Here is a 22,670-nt window from a genome sequence, read left to right as displayed (position 1 = left end):
CTTTTATGCCCATTAGCCTTAAATACTGTGTCCAGTGTCTTCATTTCACATGGGGGAGGGGACTTGCCACGCAATATGAAATATATGAAATATGCACTCTCTGCAAAACCAAATAAACAGAAATCTTCTATATCTCTGAAAGTCACAGAATATGCACTCTTGATGGATTCTCTTGAAAACACAGAACCAAATAAACATAAGTCTTATAGGTCTCTGAAAGTCTTTGTGGGCTGTGCAAGTCTCTGAGAGAAGCAATGGGTCAGATTATTATCTGGAGAAAAACAAGCCATAAAACTTTGTTTTATGACATCCAGTGATTCCGGATATACCCACTGTTTCGTGGAATTCTTCTTCAGCACAGCAGAAGGATACAGAAATGCTTCCTAAACCCATCTATATGGTGAACAGAATTGTAGAACAACAATTGCTATGGAGCAGTGCTTGATTCGGTTTTGCGGGGGTTTCTCTGAGCCAGGCAGAGGTGCATGGAGTTGCATGGATGTGGACTTCACAATTTTCTCTGCTGCTGTGCAGTGGCAAAGCTGCATGCTCTGCTACCGGGGGTGGAGAGCAGGCGGGGGCGTGGCTGGCGCCCCCGGGGGTGGCGCACACCCCGGGGGCATGGCGTGCATCCCGGGTGCATGGCCCGCATTCGGGGGTGTGGCGTGCCACCTGTGGGGGCATGGCACCCAGCGAGCAGGGAGGTGCACAGCACGTGTTGGGGGCCCCGAAATGGCACCCTACCGGGATAGTGGTGCCAGGGACGGTCCACTCCCTCCGCACTCCCGTTCCTCCGCCAGTGTTGCTGTGCAACCAGAGACTGAACTGCCTCCAAAAGTGGCTGGCTCTCATTCCTTAGCTGTGACTCCTGCCAGGGCCGTATTACCCATAGGCGCTAGGGGTGTGGGGCACCCGGGTGCCGGGCTCTCAGGAGCGCCAGGCCGAGAGTCCAGGGCGTGAGAGTTGAGTCTGGGGAAGAGCCCGCCCGCCGGTCGGAACACCGCGGTGGGCTCTTCTGCTGCGGGTGGCTCTCCACCCCAACCCTCCATCCTCCTGCCCAGCGTCTGATGGTGGAGTCGCTGCACATGCGCTGTACATAGCGGTTTGCTGCCAGCGCAGTGATCCTCTGCTTGCGGCTGCAGCCGCGAATGGAGAATCCTCTACATGCGGCTACAGTGGTGCAATGGCTGCTCGTGCCACCACGAGCTGCCAGGGGGTGCCTTCTTGTCACCCCCTCCCCAGACATGGCACCCAGGGCGAACCGCCCCCTGCCCCCCCCTGTTGCCACGCCACTGCCTCTACGTCTGACCGCCCATCAGATCCATGACAGATTCTCAGATCACTGGCTCTCCTGGAGGAAGGAAACAATCTCAAGGGCAATAACTAGAGGTTGGTTAGGCATGGAACAGGCAGTGAAAATCACACTTCTCCACTCTGTCTCGGAGTGGCTAGGAGCCTGCCCACCCCTGCGCTCCCTGGGCTGCTCCTCCGCTGCTCTGGGAGAGACAGGGTGTGCGTGGCACCAATGGAGCTCCTTGCCAAGGACGCAAAGGAGCCTAGGTACGCCTCTGTGCCAGGCAGGGTCTCTTCCCTGGGGATCACAAAGAGGCGTGTAAGAGAGAGAGGGAGACAGGGAGTTCCCCAAGGCCTCCAATTGCCCACAGTGAGGAAGGATGCTAGATGGATTTTCTCCCTCCAGAATCTCAGACGCAGAATCCCACCCAAGCCCTCTCCCCTGGTAGGAGGAGAAGCAGAAGGAAGCATGTTGAAGCAATGCTCGTCTCTTGTTTTGCCTGGTTGCATAATTCCCTTTGTTTTAAATGCTACAGCCCGTCCTCAGCCAAGTGCCAGCTTTTGTTCTGTGGACCGGCAACGTGCCATTCAAGCGGTTTGTCTGGAGAGTAAATTACAGATATTCAGATGGGTAGTTTGCTTCTCTGCATCCTCTTTGTTGTGCAGCTGCCCTTCTCAAATGGGGGCCTGTTAGCCCGAGGAAAGAATGGGTTGCCATATTTTGAAGAACAAAAAAAGAGGACACATTTGCCGACTTTTATTTTTAATTACGGATCACTATGGTGACTCTCATTTACATACATACATACAGTGGTACCTCAGGTTAAGTACTTAATTTGTTCCGGAGGTCCATTCTTAACCTGAAACTGTTCTTAACCTGAAGCACCACTTTAGCTAATGGGGCCTCTCACTGCCGCCGCGCCGCCAGAGCACAACTTCTGTTCTCATCCTGAAGCAAAGTTCTTAACCCAAGGTACTATTTCTGGGTTAGCGGAGCTGTAACCTAAAGCATATGTAACCTGAAGCGTATGTAACCCAAGGTACCACTGTACTGTTCTTGTTGTTGTTGTTGTTGTTGTTGTTGTTGTTGTTGTTAATACCCCAACCATCTGGTTGGATCTCCCCAGCCACTCTGGGCAGCTCCCAAAAGAATATTAAATATACAGTGGTACCTCGGGTTACATACGTTTCAGGTTACAGACTCCACTAACCCAGAAATAATACCTCGGGTTAAGAACTTTGCTTCAGGATGAGAACAGAAATCGTGCAGCAGCGGTGCAGCTGCAGCAGGAGGCCCCATTAGCTAAAGTGGTGCTTCAGGTTAAGAACAGTTTCAGGTTAAGAACAGACCTCTGGAACGAATTAAGTACGTAACCAGAGGTACCACTGTACAATAAAACATCAGACATTAAAAACTTCCCTAAACAGGGCTGCCTTCAGATGTCTTCTAAAAGTCGGGTAGTTGTTTATCTCTTTGACATCTGGTGGGAGGGCGTTCCACAGGGTGGGTGCCACTACTGAGAAGCCCCTCTGCCTGGTTCCCTGTAACCTCACTTCTTGCAGGGAGGGAACCGCCAGAAGGCCCTCGGCACTGGACCTCAGCATCCAGGCTGAACGATGGGGGTGGAGACGCTCCTTCAGGTATACTGGGCCGAGTATGAAGAGCAGCCTACCGTACAAACATAAGGGTCACATCCTTTGCTCTGCCCACATTTTAAACAAGCACGCGGCCCCCAGAAGGTTCAACATGAAAGAATGTGGCCCTTGGGCTAATAAAGGTCTCCTGACCTTAATCGAAAACTGCACAGAACGAGGCAGAATTTTTGCATGGAGTAGATTAAGTACAGGATTCCATCTCTCGTGAAACTGGAGCTATGTTGCATTTTCCTGAACAGGAACCTTCACCTCCAAGGCCTTTTGAGGAAACAGAAAAGCTTTGGGAAGCAGGGCAAGTTTCAATGCCACTAAGTTCGCCAGGTGAACTTAAGGAAGTCACTCTATGGCTACCAGAGGGATTCAATCCTTGCGCATTCCCTTACAAAAGGACCTGATCCCACCCCTCTCAGACTTGCAACCCCCCCCCCCATTTCATAGTTCTCCCAATGGTGCAACTGAGCCTTCATCTGTATCAATGGCCTTCATCACATGAGAGACAGGGGAGGCTTGTTCTTTGTTGCTCCAGATCTCAGGAGAGGAAGGCAGTGGGTGGGAATTTCAGGAAAGCAGAATTTGATGAAGCATTTGGAGAAACCTCCCAAGAAAACCACTTCCGAACTTGAGAGGAGGCGGAGTTGCGGGCTTCACGCCCTCTCCACGTGCGCGGGGGCTGGCTCTCAGCCTCCGCGTGATTGAGGGAATCCCCGGCCGCATCATTGCGCTATATCACACTGGCGCGGCCGGGGATCCCCCTCTTTTGCTGCCACAGCTCATCAGGTTCCCACCCTCCCGCCCTTTAGGTTTTCCTTTTGACCTTGCTGTGGACCTTGGTTGGTCACTGTCAAGGGGCCTGGTGGGATTTTTTTCCACTTGGCAAATTGGCACCAGCCACTTGGTTTTTCGCCTACCTCATAGCAAATGGTCACAACTTCCTCGGCATTGGCAGTTAGGCATTGGTAGCGGTATTGTCATGTAGATGAAGGGGGGGGGAGGAAGCGCCATCACCTCCCCCGAATATTGAAGGGTAGTCCGTTAAAGGATTCTGGGGGGGTGTGGCCCTGTCCGAAGCCTATGGAGGTGAGGGCCTAAGGCACGCCCCTGAGCAGTGACCCCGGGGGAGTTCCTAGTTGATGTGCAGGTCTCCCCCTACTGGTGGTTAACCCTTCCCGGTCTTCAAGCAAATGGGCTGAAGCCATAGCTGTCAACTTACAGATTTGAAAATAAGGGACCAGCAGCCTCGAAAATAAGGGATCAGCAGCCAAAATAAGGGATTTTCAGAACACAGGTATGTTCGACTTCTGAGCCCCTCCGAGCCAAAGGCAGAAAGCCCAGCCAGCAGCCAAACAAAGCCTCAAGCGGTGGTTCCCACAGCGCAGCAACCCGGCAAAGGGGATGCAGCAAGGAAAACCACCGTCACCTCTCTGCTGGGAAGCGCTGAGCAAAGGCAAGTCCCCAGGCAATGCAGCTGATTTGATCGGCACAAGGCATGCAAGCTCCACCCCCCCAGTCATTCTTAGACTACTTATTGGGTGAGCAACGCAGCCAAGCAACACAGCTGGAGCCTCCCTCATCCCTAGCTGACAGGGAGGGAGGGAGAGGAGCTGTTTCCTTTGAAACCCAGGAAATTTAAGGGACATCATCAATAAGGGACAGCAGCGGGACACGGTGCTGGGATAAGGGACTTTCCCGCCAAATAAGGGACGGTTGACAGCTATGGCTGAAGCCGGATAGTCGGTTAGGACCAATGCCTAAGCCAATACCGCTCATTCCTGTAACCAATAAAGCTGTGGCCAATTTTAGCCCATTAACCTAGATAATTATGTGTCTTTATTCCCACCGGGGGGAAGCCGGAACTCGCCACGCAACTGTCTAAGGATGGGGCAGGCTGCCTTAGGAGCTGGTGGGCTCTTCTTGGCTACAGGCTGGAGAGCGGTCCATCAGGGATCAAGCAAGAAGATGGACCAGACGGGCCGCCAAGTGCCCTCTCAAATCTTTAATGTCAACAAACCAGATGCTGGAGACCAGGAGGAGAGGACCACCCCTCCTGCCTTGCTTTTGAGAGCACTTCCCAAAGGCTGGAGATCGTTAGACAGCAAAGTAAGAGACTCTTGGCCTGGTCTGGCAAGCTGCCTAGATTTCAAGAATCAAAGAGACTTGCTGCATCAAAGCTAAATTCACAGGGAACAGAACCAACAAGCTCCTGGCAGATGTTTCTGGGAGCACACAAGCTGAGCACAGAAGGCAATGGGCACCTCCACTGATTTCATGCCAGCATCATGACCTTGTCGATATCAGCATGATATCTCTACTGCACAGAATGGATGGTTATAATAGGAGGCACTATTTAACTGTCTTCTGTCAATCCGCCATCTTTGATTTGAAATATTTCTTTAAAAAAAATTTTTTTATTCAAAATTAAAACAAAACATATTATCCAGAAACATATCATCCTTATTCCACCACCCCCCATTTTTCCTCCCTCCTCCCATCCTCCCACCCTCCCACACAAACCCCACCCCACCCCCCGACTTCCCTCAGTTCCTGTCTTTGGTTTCTCTGAGACTGCTGTTTTCTGCATGTTACAAAGTTGTATAGATCCTCAAACTATTTAGCTGATTATTATCAATAAAAAGTTTGTGAATGTTTATTCAAAGCCAGCCAAGGAGTCCAGTTCGCTTTGTTGCGTCTTCAAATACTTGGTAAAGGGTTCCCATTCATCTTTAAATTCAGTTATCCTTGTCCTGTAACTTATATGTCAGTTTTGAAATATTTCTAATATTTCAAACTTTCTCAGCAGATCCTAGTGCGACTAAGATTCAGTGGGAATAAAATTCACACAGCACCGGAATGCAACTTGAAAACAAAAGAATACAAGACAACAAAATGAAAACAGAAAAGGGATCAAAAACAGAACAAAAACTTAAATTCTAAAAAGAAAGAACTAACGACAACAAAAATACCTGGGCGCATATATATATATATATAGAGAGAGAGAGAGAGAGAGAGAGAGAGAGGTAAAGGGACCCCTGACCATTAGGTCCAGTCGTGACCGACTCTGGGGTTGTGGCGCTCATCTTGCTTTATTGGCCAAGGGAGCCGGCGTTTGTCTGCAGACACTTTTTCCGGCTCATGTGGCCAGCATGACTAAGCCGCTTCTGGCAGCGTATGGAAACTCCGTTTACCTTCCCGCCAGAGCGGTACCTATTTATCTACTTGCACTTTGACGTGCTTTTGAACTGCTAGGTTGGCAGGAGCAGGGACCGAGCAATGGGAGCTCACCCCATCACGGGGATTCGAACCGCCGACCTTCTGATCAGCAAGCCCTAGGCTCTGTGGTTTAACCCACAGCACAACTGCCCCTCCTGTAGCTTCTGGCAACTGGTATTCAGAAGAATTACTAACTCAAACTGTGGAGGCAGAGCCATCGTGGCTAGTGGCTATCGAAAGCCTTCCCCATGAATTTGTCCTATCCTTTTTTAACGCCTTCCAAGTTAGTGGCATTCACCGCCTCCCTGTGGGAGGGAGTTCTGCAGTTTAACTCTGGGCTGCGTACATAAGTCCTTTCTTTTCTCCTCCTCAATCTCCCAACATTTGACTTCATTAGATGGTCGTGAGTTCTCATGTCATGAAAGAGGGATTCTTTAGCTGCGATTCCTGTGTTGCAGGGGGCTGGACTCACCTTCCAACTCTAGATAGAGAGCCAGTGTGGTGTAGTGGTTAAGAGCGGTGCAGTGGCGTAGCGTGGGGGGTGCAGGGGGGGCCAGCTGCACCGGGCGCAGCATCTGGGGGTTAGGGTTAGGGGCGCAAATCCACAGGTTAGGGGGCACAAATTACTTAGCTTGCCCCAGGTGCTGACAACCCACGCTACGCAGTGGCGTAGCGTGGGGGGTGCCAGGGGTGCCGGCCGCACCGGGCGCAACATTTGGGGGGGCGCAAGTCCAGAGGGAAGGGACAAGCAATCGAGGCTTGGTTGGGGTGGGGGTCGTCGTCTCCGCCACTGCTTCTGTTTCCCACGCGCCGCGCTGAGGCGAGCTGGGCGCGGGCTGGCCATGCAAGCGCGGCGCCTGGCCAAGCGCTCCAGCCTGGGGAGCCGGCGCCTTAGCGCCTCGCCGTCAGCCACGCAGCTGTTGCCCAAGCTCGACAACTCGTGGAGGCCGCCCTGGCGGGAGGGCTCTGTGGCCGCCCTGGAGGAGGAGGACGAAGAGGAAGACGTGGTAGTCGACGTGGAGGAGGAGGACGACGCCGACGAGGCGGAGGCGGGCGGCGGAGGAGCGGGAGGCAGCGGTAGCCCGCCGCCACCGGCGGAGCACGCCGGGCCGGGCAAGGGCCATGTGGCCGCCCGGGGGAGCCTCAAGGTGCGTCGGCATCGCTGGGCGGGAAAAGCGCCGTCGAAGCCGCCGCCTGCCTGGGCCGGTGGGGTCGTCGTTCGTTGCTCTAGTCTCCAGGCTGCGTTCCGGAGGGGCTTCGTAGGGCGACCTCTTGGAAGTTTCGCGGGAGGCGGGCCTCGCTTGCGCCCCCACACCGGGCACAACATCTGGGGGGGGCGCTCCACGGGTTAGGGGGTGCAAAATCCACAGGTTAGGGGGCGCAAATTACTTGCATTGCCCCGGGTGCTGACAACCCACGCTACGCCACTGACGCTACGCCACTGGAGCAGTGGACTCGTAATCTGTTGAACTGGGTTCGATTCCCCGCTCCTCCACATGCAGCTGCTGGGTGACCTTGGGCTAGTCACACTTCTCTGAAGTCTCTCAGCCTCACTCACCTCACAGAGTGTTTGTCGTGGGGAAGGAAAGGGAAGGAGATTGTTAGCCGCTTTGCGACTCCTTTGGGTATTAATAAAGCAGGATATCAAATCCAAACTGTAGATAGGGAGAAAAACGTCTCTCTGTCCCCTTTCTTCACGCCACACATCTTTTTATACCCTTTGACCGTGTTGCCTTTTCCCCTTTCTCTCAAATCAATTGTGTTGGTCCTGGACCGGGAAAAGAAGCAACATTAGCCCCGTGTTCGGCAAGAAAGGGTGCTGAGGTCAGGATCTTTGAGAACAAACCCCTTGCTTGCTTCATTAAGCAGGCTGCTTAGCCACCTGCGGAACGAAGAAGCCTGAATTGGGTTAGTCCGATAGGTGCTAGTTTCAGCATGAAATAACATCCCCTGGCGTGCTTAAGAATGCTGCATTCTTCACTTGCAAGATGATATTCCGGTGGAACAAAACGGCCGGGCAAAGGAGAGTCCAACATCGCAGACCAAGATACCTTTATTGCTAAGCAGCTGTGCATTTACTTACAGATCAAAAGGAAAACTGTGCTCTGAGTGTGCCGGGTAAATCACTGCCCCTCTGTATTCTGCCTTGCATGCAAATCATCGAATCACAGAGTTGTAGAGTTGGAAAGGGATCTAGTCTGACCCCCTAAGGATGAGGATGGTGCTGTGGTCTAAACCACTGGACCTCTTAGGCTTGCCAATCAGAAGGTCAGTGGCTCAAATCCCCACGACAGGGTGAGCTCCTGTCGCTCTGTCTCAGCTCCTGCCAACCTAGCAGTTTGAAAGCACACCAGTGCAAGTAGATAAATAGGTACTACCGTGGCGGGAAGGTAAACGGCATATCCATGCACTCTGGTTTCTGTCGCGGTGTCCCATTGTGCCAGAAGCGGTTTAGTCATGCTGGCCACATGACCTGGAAAGCTGTCTGTGGACAACCACCGGCTCCCTCGGCTTGAAAGTGAGATGAGCGCCGCAGCCCCATATTTGCCTTTGACTGGACTTAACCATCCAGGAGTCCTTTACCTTTTCACCTTTAGTCAAACCCCCTGCAATGCAGTTAAAGAATCCCTGACTGATGGTCATACAACCCTCTGCTTAATAAGCAGAAGCTGTGTAATAAGCTTCACCAGGTTCAGTGGATCTGATCTCAGATTTGCACTCAGGTTGATTTCTAATAAGATTGGCACTGTGGACTCTTCTTTTGGGCATAGCTAAGGGGGCAGACGGGAACACGGGTGGCACTGTGGTCTAAACCACAGAGCCTAGGGCTTGCCAACCAGAAGGTCAAAGGTTTGAATCCCCACAACGGGGTGAACGCCCATTGCTCGGTCCCAGCTCCTGCCAACCTAGCAGTTCAAAAGCACGTCAAAGCAGAGGATATCTTGCATGTTCAATGGAGAGCAGATGAAGCCCAGATTCTGCGTGTGTCCATCAGCTCCTTCCTGGAGCATCTCTCCTTGGTGGTGGAAACTATGGACCTGTTTGGGCCTCCTGTGGCTTGATGAGATGGTTGCAACAGGAAGCTTCCCCATAGTCTTGGCTGGACTCTGGACTTGCCCATGGGCTACTGATGTCAGAGGAGGCACTGAACATGCCATCCTTAGAGCCAAGATATTGCTTTGTGTTCTGTAGCCAGCAGGGAACTCTTTGGTCTCGGATACTCTTGGACATTGATAGATTTTGGGTGCTGAGAAGCAGGCAAGTCTGGGACTGTATTGATGTAATATAAAGTACATAGAATCTGGAGCTTTAATAAATTGTCCATTGTGCTTTAAAAAGAAAAGCACATCAAAGTGCAAGTAGATAAATAGGTACCACTCTGGTGGGAAGGTAAACGGCATTTCCGTGCACTGCTCTGGTTTGCCAGGAGCGGCTTCGTCATGCTGGCCACATGTCCTGGAAGCTGTCTGTGGACAAACGCCAGCTCCCTCAGCCAGTAATGCGAGATGAGCGCTGCAACCCCAGAGTCGGTCACGACTGGTACCTTTACCTTTTTACGGGGGCAGACATGTTGAGTTCCTGCACTTTGAAATTGACCTCTACACCACTGGACTTTTAACCAGAACCATGCAGAGTTTGAAAATATGAAAATGACCCTGACACAACAAAAACTACATTTTTAATGTTTCAACTCTTTTGCTTAAAAAAGGGTGTGCGGTCCATCAAGTATTGCACCCCTGAAGTGCACCTGTGGTTTTGTTGTTTAGTCGTTTAGTCGTGTCTGACTCTTCGTGACCCGCCGGACCAGAGCACGCCAGGCACTCCTGTCTTCCACTGCCTCCCGCAGCTTGGTCAAACTCATGTTGGTAGCTTCGAGAACACTGTCCAACCATCTCGTCCTCTGTCATCCCCTTCTTGTGCCCTCCATCTTTCCCAACATCAGGGTCTTTTCCAGGGAGTCTTCTCTTCTCATGAGGTGGCCAAAGTATTGGAGCTTCAGCTTCACAATCTGTCCTTCCAGTGAGCACTCAGGGCTGATTTCCTTCAGAATGGAGAAGTTTGATCTTCTTGCAGTCCACGGGACTCTCAAGAGTCTCCTCCAGCACCATAATTCCAAAGCATCCATTCTTCGGTGATCAGCCTTCTTTATGGTCCAGCTCTCACTTCCATACATCACTACTGGGAAAACCATAGCTTTAACATGTTGCTCAAGTCATCCAATAAGCAGGGAGTTGAACCCATCACTAAGTCATCTTGCTGGCCCCCAGCCTTGGACATTCAGAGTTACTGCCCTGAACAGTTTAGTCATCACGGCTGAGAGGTGATTGACAAGGTGCCCTCATGGAAGGCACACAGAAACAGGCCTCTGGGGAGTCAAATCCCCGCAATTTGATGAACTTCAGGAAGGGAGGGATTAGGGAAGAGGAAGAAGTGCAGTTGGGTTCACATGTTAATGAACAAAAACGAGGGTGGCTCCTGGATTATTTTACATCCTCCCCTTGCTCTTGAGCTTGTGATTCTGGGAATGGTGGACTGATGTTTGCCACCACTGCTGCAATTCTGCCATGTACAAAGTTCGCTTTTCTGCATTTTTAAGTACAGAGGTACCTTGGTTCTCAAACGCCTTGGTACTCAAACAATTTGGAACCCAAACACTGCACTGCAAAGTGTGTGTTCCGATTTGCGAATATTTTTCAGAAGCTGAGCGTGCTCCGTTTTGAGCGTTACGCCTCCAATTTGAGTGCCAATTTGAGTGTTACGCTGAGGTCTGTCTGTTTTTGCTATTTAATTTGCATTTTTGTTTCTGTGACTTCCTTGTTGTTTTTGTGACTGTGTGGAACCCAGTTCAGCTATTGATTGATTGATTGATTGATTGATTGATTGATCGATTGACTGATTGACTGATTGACTGCAGTACATTGTTTATTGCTTTTATTTTATGGATCAATGATCTCGTTAGATAGCAAAATTCATGTTAAGTGGCTGTTTTAGAGGTTGTTTCATCCAATTTGCATTACTTTCTATTGGAAAGCGCACCTTGGTTTTGGAATGGACTTTTGGAAGGGATTAAGTTTGAGAACCAAGGTACCACTGTACAGTATTCCTCTCTGGGGTCAAAGGATGGAGCACTCTATGGTAGCACTCTATGGGAGTGCCATTGCTCTGTAGCTCTATTGACTAGCTTGAATATGCGATTCTCCCCTTACGTAATATAATCGTTTGAACTTTGCTGCTTCATTTTGGTTTCACTGCCTGGGAAACTGATAAGAGGACGGGAATGAGAGACGGGAACTGTTTCAACCTGGAAACTGAGCGTTAACCCAAAGCCTTTCTTTTAGGAACATTAGGTGCCGAAATCCCAAGGGAGAAGAAAATACTATTTATGTATGCGACCACGGCTGCGCGGATGTTATTGGCCCAGAGGTGGAAAGAAGATAAAGTCCCAACCAGAGAAGAATCGCAGATTAAGTTGAAAGATTATGCTGAAATGGCAAAAATGACCGGAAGAATCAGAAATTGGTGTTGTAACATCATCACCTCATTTCATGTTTTACATGTGCGCAATTTGTTGTTGTTTAGTCATTTAGTCGTGTCCGACTCTTCGTGACCCCATGGACCAGAGCACGCCAGGCACTCCTGTCTTCCACTGCCTCCCGCAGTTTGGTCAAACTCATGCTGGTCGCTTCGAGAACACTGTCCAACTATCTCATCCTCTGTCGTCCCCTTCTCCTTGGGCCCTCCATCTTTCCCAACATCAGGGTCTTTTCCAGGGAGTCTTCTCTTCTCATGAGGTGGCCAAAGTATTGGAGCCTCAGCTTCAGGATCTGTCTTTCCAGTGAGCACTCAGGGCTGATTTCCTTAAGAATGGATAGGTTTGATCTTCTTGCAGTCCATGGGACTCTCAAGAGTCTCCTCCAGCACCATAATTCAAAAGCATCAATTCTTCGGCAATCAGCCTTCTTTGTGGTCCAGCTCTCACTTCCATACATCACTACTGGGAAAACCATAGCTTTAACTATATGGACCTTTGTTGGCAAGGTGATGTCTCTGCTTTTTAAGATGCTGTCTAGGTTTGTCATTGCTTTTCTCCCAAGAAGAGCAATAAGCACTAGCAATTCCTGCTGATTAAGGTCTGATTCCCACCGTCTTCTGTTACGTTGTGTTAGTGTGCATGTTGGGAACCTGTGCTACGTGGAGCCATTTGCACCATGTAGCAACTTACGTTCTAGCTTTGAGCTGTATCTTTTTGATTCACATATTAGCTGTATTTCTGCCCCAGTGGGGGGCAGAAACTTGCAAAATCATCAGTTCCATAAAGTAGCAGGCTATCATATTCTATTAGAAGCACACTCAAGGATTTACATTATCACATTTATTGTGGCCCTTTGGGCCACCACTACATTGGGAAAACCAAAATTTTAATAAGGAATGGGGAAAATTTATAATTAATCTTAAAAACCATTGTAAACAGCTGAAACCGTGAAGTAGGATTGGAACAACACTTGTAGTTTAATGGTGAATTTTGGACATAATGGAGATGCAAAAGATTTGGATGATCATATAAGATGCAGGAGGAAACAATTACAGTAGGACCCACAAAGGAAGTCCGGGAGATTCCTTGAAATCTTGTTTTTATTTGTATGTTGGATATGTGATTGTAAAACTTTAATCTGAAAAACCAAATAAATAAATTTATACACTGTATTAAAAAAGGAAACTGAGCGTTGTGCATGCCAGTCTACACTGTAGGAAATTTAGGAACTCGTTCCCAGTGCGTGAGTCCATTGCATTGTGCCATTTTGTGTGGTAGTTCCTAAGGGGCGGGGGCGTGTTCATGAGGATGTTTCTTTAAATTGGAAAAAAAGCAAATTGCTGCAGAAATGTGGAGAACTGAATTGAGGATTAGAACAACAAGAAGCTGAGAGAGAAATTGAGGCATCTTTCCATCCCTCGTTCAGAGCCAGCCAATTACCGGTGGCTCCTGACGAACTTGCCCAGTTAATCTGACTTGGTACAAAGTAGGAGATAAGTCCTGCTCATCATTGCCACAATGTTCTGCCTTTAGACTCCCGCAAAGGTCAAGCCAGAGTTGTGCTGACAAGCGATTAATTCCCCCTCCTCCCCACCACAGCCAACGAGGCTCTCGCCGTTGAAGGAGACTGATTCAACCTCGCCTCTAAAAAGTGCAGGATCGCCTTGGGCGGACACACCAGCTTCTTCTCTGGCTCCAGAGACTTCAGATTAAGTATGCTCCTATGATGGCGTCAGCCAAGGGGTGGAAAGGCATCTTATTATCTTCTGTTTGCAATATAATTCTTACAAACACGAACATACCAGAAACTGCAAGCATTTTTACAAAGGAGCCAAACTGTTTTGGCTGATGCATTTCTGTCAAAGAGCAGACACACACTATCTTTTCTTTTCTTTTTAACATGATTTTTATTAAGTTTTCCATATTTCATTACATTTCCATATTAAAAATCAAAAGTCCATAACTTAAGACCTTGCTTAAATAAAGCATCAGCCTCCTTATCTCTCTCTAACTGACTTCCACACAACTTTACCAATTTCTCACATTTCTATATCCACTTTTTTACCTTATATCAATCTTTTAACATTCACCTTCTTCTATGTAAATCAGCTCCTTGTTTTCCCATTACCAAACATTTCAACTCAAACCTACAAACGTTTTCAACTGTTTACAATTTTCTTTTCTTAAAGGTAAAGGGACCCCTGACCATTAGGTCCAGTTGTGGCCGACTCTGGGGTTGCGGCGCTCATCTCGCTTTATTGGCCGAGGGAGCCAGAGTACAGCTTCCGGGTCATGTGGCCAGCAGGACTAAGCTGCTTCTGGCAAACCAGAGCAGCGCATGGAAACGCCGTTTACCTTCCCACCGGAGCGGTACCTATTTATCTACTTGTACTTTGATGTGCTTTCAAACTGCTAGGTTGGCAGGAGCTGGGACTGAGCAATGGGAGTTCACCCCGTCACGGGGATTCGAACTGCCGACCTTCTGATTGGCAAGCCCTAGGCCCTGTGGTTTAGACCACAGTGCCACCCGCGTCCCCTGTTCTGGACCTACTGCCAATAAATTTCATTAGGTTCCAGTATGACAACTCCATTTCCTTCAGCCTCTTACAAGGAATGGTTGAGGGAGTTGGCCACATGACCCGGAAGCTGTATGTCGGCTCCCTAGGCCAATAAAGCGAGATGAGTGCTGCAACCCCAGAGTCGTCCACGACTGGACCTAACGTTCACCTTTCGGTCCAGAATAAACAAAAGGAAGATGTTTATCTGTGCATTGGTTTTATCAACCACTGCTCCTCCCAAAGGAGGCTGAGGTGTTCTATGGCAAAGATAAAACAACAAAGCCCACCAGTAAATAAAATACATGCAAAAACTTTAAAAATAATCCATAAAATATCAGAATAACTAGAAACACAGAAACACATGCTTTTGTTAGGCATTGGAAAACTGTGGCTGCCTGTCTTGCACTCAGAAGAAACTTGGTTCAATCCTTGCATCTCTGGCTGGGGGTTGGAATACGCTCAGCACTGAAAATTTGCCAGGCAACACATCCTGTAGAATTCTATCCATTATATATCTGTGCAATCAGAATGCATTTCAGGAGCTGAAAAGTCGAATTGAAAATTACGACCTTCGAGCCGTCTGGCCCAAAAAGCGCAACTCGGCATTCCTTTTTCAGGACTGTAACCCTGGTTTCGGTGACAGCAGCCATGAAATTAAAAGACGCCTGCTTCTTGGGAGAAAAGCAATGACAAACCTAGACAGCATCTGAAAAAGCAGAGACATCACCTTGCCATCAAAGGTCCGTATAGTTCAAGCTATGGTTTTCCCAGTAGTGATGTATGGAAGTGAGAGCTGGACCATAAAGAAGGCTGATCGCCAAAGAATTGATGCTTTTGAATTATGGTGCTGGAGGAGACTCTTGAGAGTCCCATGGACTGCAAGAAGATCAAACCTCTCCATTCTGAAGGATATCAGCCCTGAGTGCTCACTGGAAGGACAGATCCTGAAGCTGAGGCTCCAAGACTTTGGCCACCTCATGAGAAGAGAGGACTCCCTGGAAAAGACCCTGATGTTGGGAAAGATGGAGGGCACAAGGAGAAGGGGACGACAGAGGATGAGATGGTTGGACAGTGTTCTCGAAGCTACCAACATGAGTTTGACCAAACTGCGGGAGGCAGTGGAAGACAGGAGTGCCTGGCGTGCTCTGGTCCATGGGGTCACGAAGAGTCGGACACGACTAAACGACTAAACAACAAAACCCTGGTTTCAGGAGCCATTTGGTGTCTAGCTCATATACCTGAGTTTCTAACAGGTTTTCAGTTTCAGTCTGCTGAAAACCCATTTGGCGTTTGTTCCAATTCAGCAGTCAACAGCTGGTTTTCCCAGGGGACAAGTGGAAGGGTGGACAAGGCCTCAATAAGAGGCAGCTTCCTGTATTCCTATCAAGCCGTAAAGGCCTAGCTAAACAAAAACACCTTCAACTTTAAATGCAAGGATAGATAGATACCGTTTTCGGGGAAGGGCATGCAAGTGTTGAAAGTGTCCCTGAACCACCATAAAGGTAAAACGTTATCTAGAATGTATGATTTGTTGCTTGAATGGTACACAAAAGGATGGTGATTGTTTTCATATGTGGTGGACCTGTGACAAGGTGAAGAAAATTTGGGAGTTAATCTATAACGAGCTTAAAAAGATATTTAAGTACACCTTTCCCAAAAGACCGGAGGCTTCCTTGCTCGGTCTAATGGGAAGGGAGGTTAAAATAAAAGATCAGAATTTGTTTATGTATGCCACAGCCGCCACAAGATCTCTACTGGCCCGGAAATGGAAAACACAAGATATACCAACCATCAAGGAGTGGCAGGTGAAGATGACAGATTTTGCGTAACTTGCCAAATTGACAGGAAGGATCCGGGATCATGAGGACCAGAGACACAAGAATAATTGGAGTAAATTTATTGAGTATTTAAAGGAGAACTGCAAAAGTTTAAAGACACTAGCAGGACTGGAATAATACCTTCAATGTAAAATAGTAGAGATATAAGAATAAAATGATGCATGGAAGTGAGAGCTGGACCATAAAGAAGACTGATCGCCAAAGAATTGATGCTTTTGAATTCTGGTGCTGGAGGAGACTCTTGAGAGTCCCATGGACTGCAAGAAGATCAAACCTATCCATTCTGAAGGAAATCAGCCCTGAGTGCTCACTGGAAGGACAGATCCTGAAGCTGAGGCTCCAGTACTTTGGCCACCTCATGAGAAGAGAAGACTCCCTGGAAAAGACCCTGATGTTGGGAAAGATGGAGGGCACAAGGAGAAGGGGACGACAGAGGACGAGATGGTTGGACAGTGTTCTTGAAGCTACCATAATGAGTTTGACCAAACTGCGGGAGGCAGTGGAAGACAGGAGTGCCTGGCGTGCTCTGGCCCAGAGGGTCACGAAGAGTCGGACACAACTAAACGACGAAACAACAACAAGATTGTGATAAATATACCAAGGGAGGGAGGGAGGTCAGGACTCAGCAGAGTCAAAGGGGATATATTGTGATTGTATGGACTGTTGGAAAAAGAATATTTAAAGAAAACAATACAAAATTATATTTTTTTAAAAAGAAAGTGTCCCTGAACCACGAGTCCGAGGCTGAACCACAAACAAAGACCCCCGCCCCCTGCTAATCGCAGGTTCATTCGGCCAGTGTTGTATTTTAATGCCCACAGCAAAAGTCAAGCTGAACTTTTCACATCCACAGTTCCAGCTGAATGGAGGAGCACTTTCCAAAAGGCTGAGTGAGCAAACGGCGAGAGGAAAAGGGCAATGCAATCATGTGACCCATTAGAGGATCTTTCCAGCCGATGACGATGGATGCACTTTCAAAAATTAACTAGGTGGGGGTGAGAGAAGCCAGGCACCCCAGCGCGGTAGCACATCTGCCCGTTCCAGATATGCAGAACCTGCCATTCCATCTGGAGACTGACATGTGCCACACGTGGATTATTCAATCTGGAAATTGGAATGCATCAAGAAATTACAATCCAAACACGTTAACTCCAAACTGGCTGGGTGCTCTACAAGGTCCCTGAAGAGGTGGGACATTTCTCCAGGACGTTTTTCCAGAATCAAAGAATTTAAAGCCTTGGGAGGTCAGCCCTTTCAAATCCCAAAGGCTTTCAGCACCCCGGCAAGTGGCCGTCTGCTTAAATGCCTCCAGTAAGGAGATGCCACCTCCTCCCATTTCCTAAACAACCTGTAGCATTAGGAAGTTTAAGGAATAAAAAATATTCTGATAAAAGAAATTACTTCTTCATGCAGTGCACAGTTGAGCTATGGTGAAGGCCACTAGCCCAGATGGCTTTAAAAGACAAATTCATAGAGGATCAGGCTACCAACAGCTTCTATGATGGCTAGGATCTGCATCCATGGTCCTTCTGAATTCCACTTGCTGGAAACCAAAGGAGTGTGCTTCTGCACTTTGGTCTTGCTTTCGGGCTCCCCACTGAGGCATCTGGCTGGCCAATGTGAGAACAGGGTGCTGGATCCAGCAGTACTCTTAAAAGGTAAAGGGACCCCTGACCATTAGGTCCAGTCGTGGCAGACTCTGGGGTTGCAGCGCTCATCTCACTTTATTGGCCGAGGGAGCCGGCATACAGCTTCCGGGTCATGTGGCCAGCAGGACTATGCGGCTTCTGGCAAACCAGAGCAGTGCACGGAAACGCCGTTTACCTTCCCGCCGGAGCGGTACCTATTTATCTACTTGCACTTTGACGTGCTTTCGAACTGCTAGGTGGGCAGGAGCAGGGACCGAGCAACGGGAGCTCACCCCGTCGTGGGGATTCAAACTGCTGACCTTCTGATCGGCAAGTCCTAGGCTCTGTGGTTTAAGCCACAGCGCTACTCTTAAGTTGCTCCTAATTTGAAGCCAAAATTGGCTTCCCTACAATTTGCCACTCAATGGTTCCAGCTTTGCCACTCTAGGGCCACAGAGAGCAAGCCTGTTCCATCTTTTGCGTGGCCAGCAGCCCTGCAGCTACCTGGTGATGAAGACTCCTTTTCACCTTCTCCTGTGCAAATTTGGGCTAACTAGCAAACAGCAGTACCCTGGTACTCATTCCCCACATGCAGTTTTGTAACGCCGGTTCACTGGAGAAATGCATGTGTGATGGAAGCACAGAGGAAAACATCCCCATCGCTCCCCAATGCTCCTGCTTTCTGGTGAAGGGGCTTCGCAAATTCTGCACTGTGTTGCAAAAACAAGTCATGGGCGTGCTGCTGAGAAACTGGCTTGCCGTTTGCTCCTCTGCAGCCCTGTTTGCCTTAAGAACATTGGAAGAGCCTGTTGGGTCGGACCAATGGCCCACACAGTCCAACATCCCATTCTCACAGTGGACAAACTGTAGCCATCAATAGCCCCCTCCTCCATATAGGTGACAACTCCCTGGGGCATTGGGTGCCCAAGCACCCACACAATTCCCCATTAAGGGGCCGGGCACCCACAAATTTCAGTGCCAGGGCCATGCACGCTGCATTGGACCCACAGCCCTGGGCACTCACAGTTGCAGGGCCAAGTTGGCACTCCTGCTCCTCCATGAATTGGCCCAATCCTCTTTTAAAACCATCCATTCATTGCTGCCTTCTGTGGGAATGAGTTCCACAGTTCAACTGAGTGCTTCGTGAAGAAGTACTTGATTTATTGTTCTTTAATCAATCTGATTGGCGGCATCAGATCCTAAGAATTTGATGGGCATCCAGGTCCAGGGCTCAGCTCTGGGTGAATTTACATTGCTCCGTGGGTTGGGGTTGGTTTGAAAGCTTGGTTTGAACGAAATAAAGGGCTTGTTGTCCATTGGGGTACATTGCATACCCATTAATAACTAGGGCACACAGATAGTGAGCTTTGGTGTGGCCTGGTTATTGATGGGAGACAATGAAAGCTAATTCACTGACAGGATGGGGCAATATAAAGGTAAAGGGACCCCTGACCATTAGGTCCAGTCGTGACCGACTCTGGGGTCTCGCTTTATTGGCCGAGGGAGCCGGTGTACAGCTTCCGGGTCATGTGGGCAGCATGACTAAGCTGCTTCTGGCAAACCAGAGCAGTGCATGGAAACGCTGCTTACCTTCCTGCCTGAGTGGTACCTATTTATCTACTTGCACTTGGACGTGCTTTCAAACTGCTGGGTTGGCAGGAGCAGGGACCGAGCAACGGGAGCGCACCCCACCGCGGGGATTCAAACCGCCGACCTGACGATCGGCAAGTCCTAGGCTCTGCAGTTTAACCCACCCACGTCCCGTTCACTGAAGGCATGACAGGATGGGGCAATATACCTCATTATAAATTGAGGACCGATCAGAATTTATTGATACATCCAGTCCCTCCCCTCTGCCCATTCCTGCTTTATCCTCGCACAGATTCCTCCATTCGCACACACAAGTGACCTTGTGTCATGTAGCATGGCTGGCTTACAGGAGCTACGCATCCTACAGTTTCCTTTCCTTTCTGCAGTGTCCCTCATCCCCTGCTTGCTCTTGTTGAAATTGAATGAATGAAAAAAAAAAAATCAGAGATTTGCCGCACTCAAATCAACAAGGGCAGCCCATTCTTGGCCTCCTGAGCGTGTCTCTTGCAGGGTTCTTTTTTTCTAAAGGGACACACTCCAAAGAATGGTCACACACAGACTAGAAAATGTGCCCTGGAGAACTCTCTCTCTCTCTCTCTGGGAGAAGGCAGCAATGCCAGGATACCAGGCACGTGACCACCTTTTCACAGCTATGGGCAAAATTCACTGTTGTAATGCACTGCAAGAAAAGACAAGCTCTCTGCTCCAGTCAAACCAGTTGTTCTTCTGTGCCCACAACCCAAGCAAGATGTGGTCTGGTCCACCTTTTCCCTTCATCCCTCAATATCCCCAGTCCTACGTCTTAAGATGATCAGGTTTTTCAGTCATGCCCACTCACCATATAACTTTGATACATCTCTCCGGGAACAAACACAGCCTCTTAATTTTTATTTTATTTTTTAAAAAAATTGTTTCCAATGTTTAATTTTCCATTAATTCAGCTGTACTCTACCCATCCCTATTCCACACACAGAAACACACATGTTAATCAGCCCCGAATATCTAGACCATCTTTGGTTTGTTCCACACCCGACATCACAAACAGCTCCATCACACCCATAAACATGCCTTCCAATGTTCGGGGGGGGGTTGGAGATGTGTCTCTGACCACCACCACCCCAACTCTGAGACCAAGAAGTTGTTTATAAGGTCATTAAAGGGCGATTCATCTTCGTCAAGTTGCCTTGAGTTCATCTCACGCATAGCACCGCGCATTTGAGAAATGTCTTAACGGACCCGAGTGCCGACAGAATCCCAAAAGTTAACCTGAAAGACTGACTCGTACCCCCATCTGTACAAAGTCTAAACTGGTACTATGGACCTTTTCCCCCTAGGACCAGAAACCCTTTCCCCAACCCCTTGCAGCAGAAATCAGCATGAGCACCGAGTCGTCTGCAAAAGGTTTTATCTGCCGCCTTTTCCCGAAAAGGATGCTCTGTCATTCCAGATGCCCATCATTCCACCTGAGGTTTAAAAAGCCTTTGGGAGGACTGGGGGGGGGGTTGCAATGACACCTGACAGCCTTACGGCAACCTGCCACCCCCCCCCCCCACACACACACCTTTCCCATCTTGGTCTTTCGGAGGGACTTGCAGGAAGCTCCACCGAGAGAATTTCCTACGAAAAGTGTCACAAGCCCACAAGCCCCTTTTGCTTGCCAGGGAAAGGAGAAGAGCAGGTAAAATGAGGTCGCTTCCAAACCATCAGAACTAGCCAGAGAGTGAAACTTTTGCCCATCAAGCCTCTGGCCCGCAACCTATTTCCTCTGCCTCTGCCCCTGCATCTCAAGGGCCAAAGGTCCCCGAGTCTTTGCCCTGCCGGCAACACACTGATGTCCACCCTCCTTGGCCCATCTTACCTGAACACCGACGCCTTCATGGGGTCCTCAAGAGGAGGAACATCCATCTTCTCGCCAACTCTGGGCTTTCTGCTGAGGAGGCAGCAGTTGCCTGGCTCCCTTGACGGCTAGCATGGAGAAGCTCAGACCACCGAGCGTTCGAATCCAAGTTCTGCCGGCCCAGAATCTCCTCTTTTTTTGCCTTTCACACCCAGATCACAGGGACACCTTCTCGGTCGACCGGATGCATTTGGCCGGAGCGCCGGAGACAGCCACCCTGCTGCCAGATTCGCTTCTGGAAAGATGGTCACGCTGAAAAGACCAGTCACTGCAGAGTTCCCCGGAGCCGCACACTGGCTTCTCTCAGCTGCTCCGCACCCAGAGATCCCTCCTTGCCAGAAAAGATGGTCTTCATCACCGCTGCTGGCTCACCAGCCCAGGAAAGGAGGGTTGGGATGCCCTCCTGCCTCTGGGGATGCTTCCAGCTCTCAGATGCAGCGCCCAACTGCTGCGAGGTGATTTGCTGGGCTCCCTTATTTAACATCTCTATCTGGCAGCCTCTCTCAATTTTTCTCCCTCCCTCCCTCTCTCTTGCTGCTGCTGCTGCCACCACCGTCTTTGCCAGAGCCACAGAGCTGCATTCTATTTGCAGGCCTCTAGCACTGCCTACTGCTTAACTCCTTAACTGCCATCTTTCTCGCGCTCCCTTGCAGGCAGCGGCTGGCTGGCTCCATGCAACGGGCAGATAACATTTCTCACTGGCCTCGTTCACGCCGAGAGGCTCCTGATACCCACAAACGGGCTCAAATTGCAAAAGAGGAGACCCCGTTATCTCCCTTGGCTCAAGTGTGCCGAGCCTAAACAGCAGGTTAAATGGGAGCAAAGAAGGAGGCTTTATGAAGGCAGACAGAACAGACTTTCTTGTTTGTGTGTCAAGGTAACCATGGCTGACATTGGGGTTTTGCTTGTTTTTTTCTTCTCAAGGCAAGTCTCTGCCCTTAGGAGGCTACAGTCTAAATTTTGAGGATCAGAGAAAAAGGGAGGTGCCAGAGTTAAGATGGGAAGGTGGTGTGCGAAAGAAGATATCCAGGCTTTGTTTTGGTCATGGTCATTTTTATCTGATTTTTAAAAATCAAAACTTGTAACAAAAGCAATTAAAAATCCATATAAAGAGATTGCTCTGAATCTTAAGACTTCCTTTCCATCCCCTCCATGGGTCCTAATGACAATATTTACAACTGCATATCAATCCGTTATCCACATTTTTAATCTGTCTAAATGGTCCATAGTTTTTGTTACCTTACAAGTGAGATTAAAACCCTGCTAATGTTTTCATCTGCTTACAATGGTCTCCTAAATAAATTAGAATTCCCCCCCCCATTCTTTTATAAAGTTCTTGTCCTCTTGGTTCCTGAGCTTTCCAGTTAATTTTGCCCTTTCAGCATAGTCCATCAACTTGCCTTGCCATTCTTCCTTGGTCGGGATTGTTTCTTCTTTCCATCTCTGGGCTAATAACATCCGTGCCGCTGT

General features: G+C 49.1%; 1 protein-coding gene across 2 annotated transcripts in view; it reads right to left on the bottom strand.

Moving 5' to 3' along the window:
- The window catches only part of WSCD2 (WSC domain containing 2), an 84,434-nt gene extending 62,550 nt beyond the window's left edge, over positions 1 to 21,884 (bottom strand). For both annotated transcript variants that reach the window (XR_014528119.1, XM_083511422.1), the window contains exon 1: positions 21,162 to 21,884. The gene's annotated coding sequence lies outside the window, so the exon portion shown is untranslated. The remainder of the gene's footprint in view (positions 1 to 21,161) is intronic.
- Positions 21,885 to 22,670: the final 786 nt, after the last annotated feature.

Source organism: Podarcis liolepis (genome assembly GCF_965112155.1).
Source record: "Podarcis liolepis genome assembly, chromosome: 7".
NCBI classification, from domain to species: Eukaryota; Metazoa; Chordata; class Lepidosauria; order Squamata; family Lacertidae; genus Podarcis; species Podarcis liolepis.
Note: the sequence above shows the minus strand (reverse complement) of the source record. Positions and strands in the feature narration are given on the sequence as shown.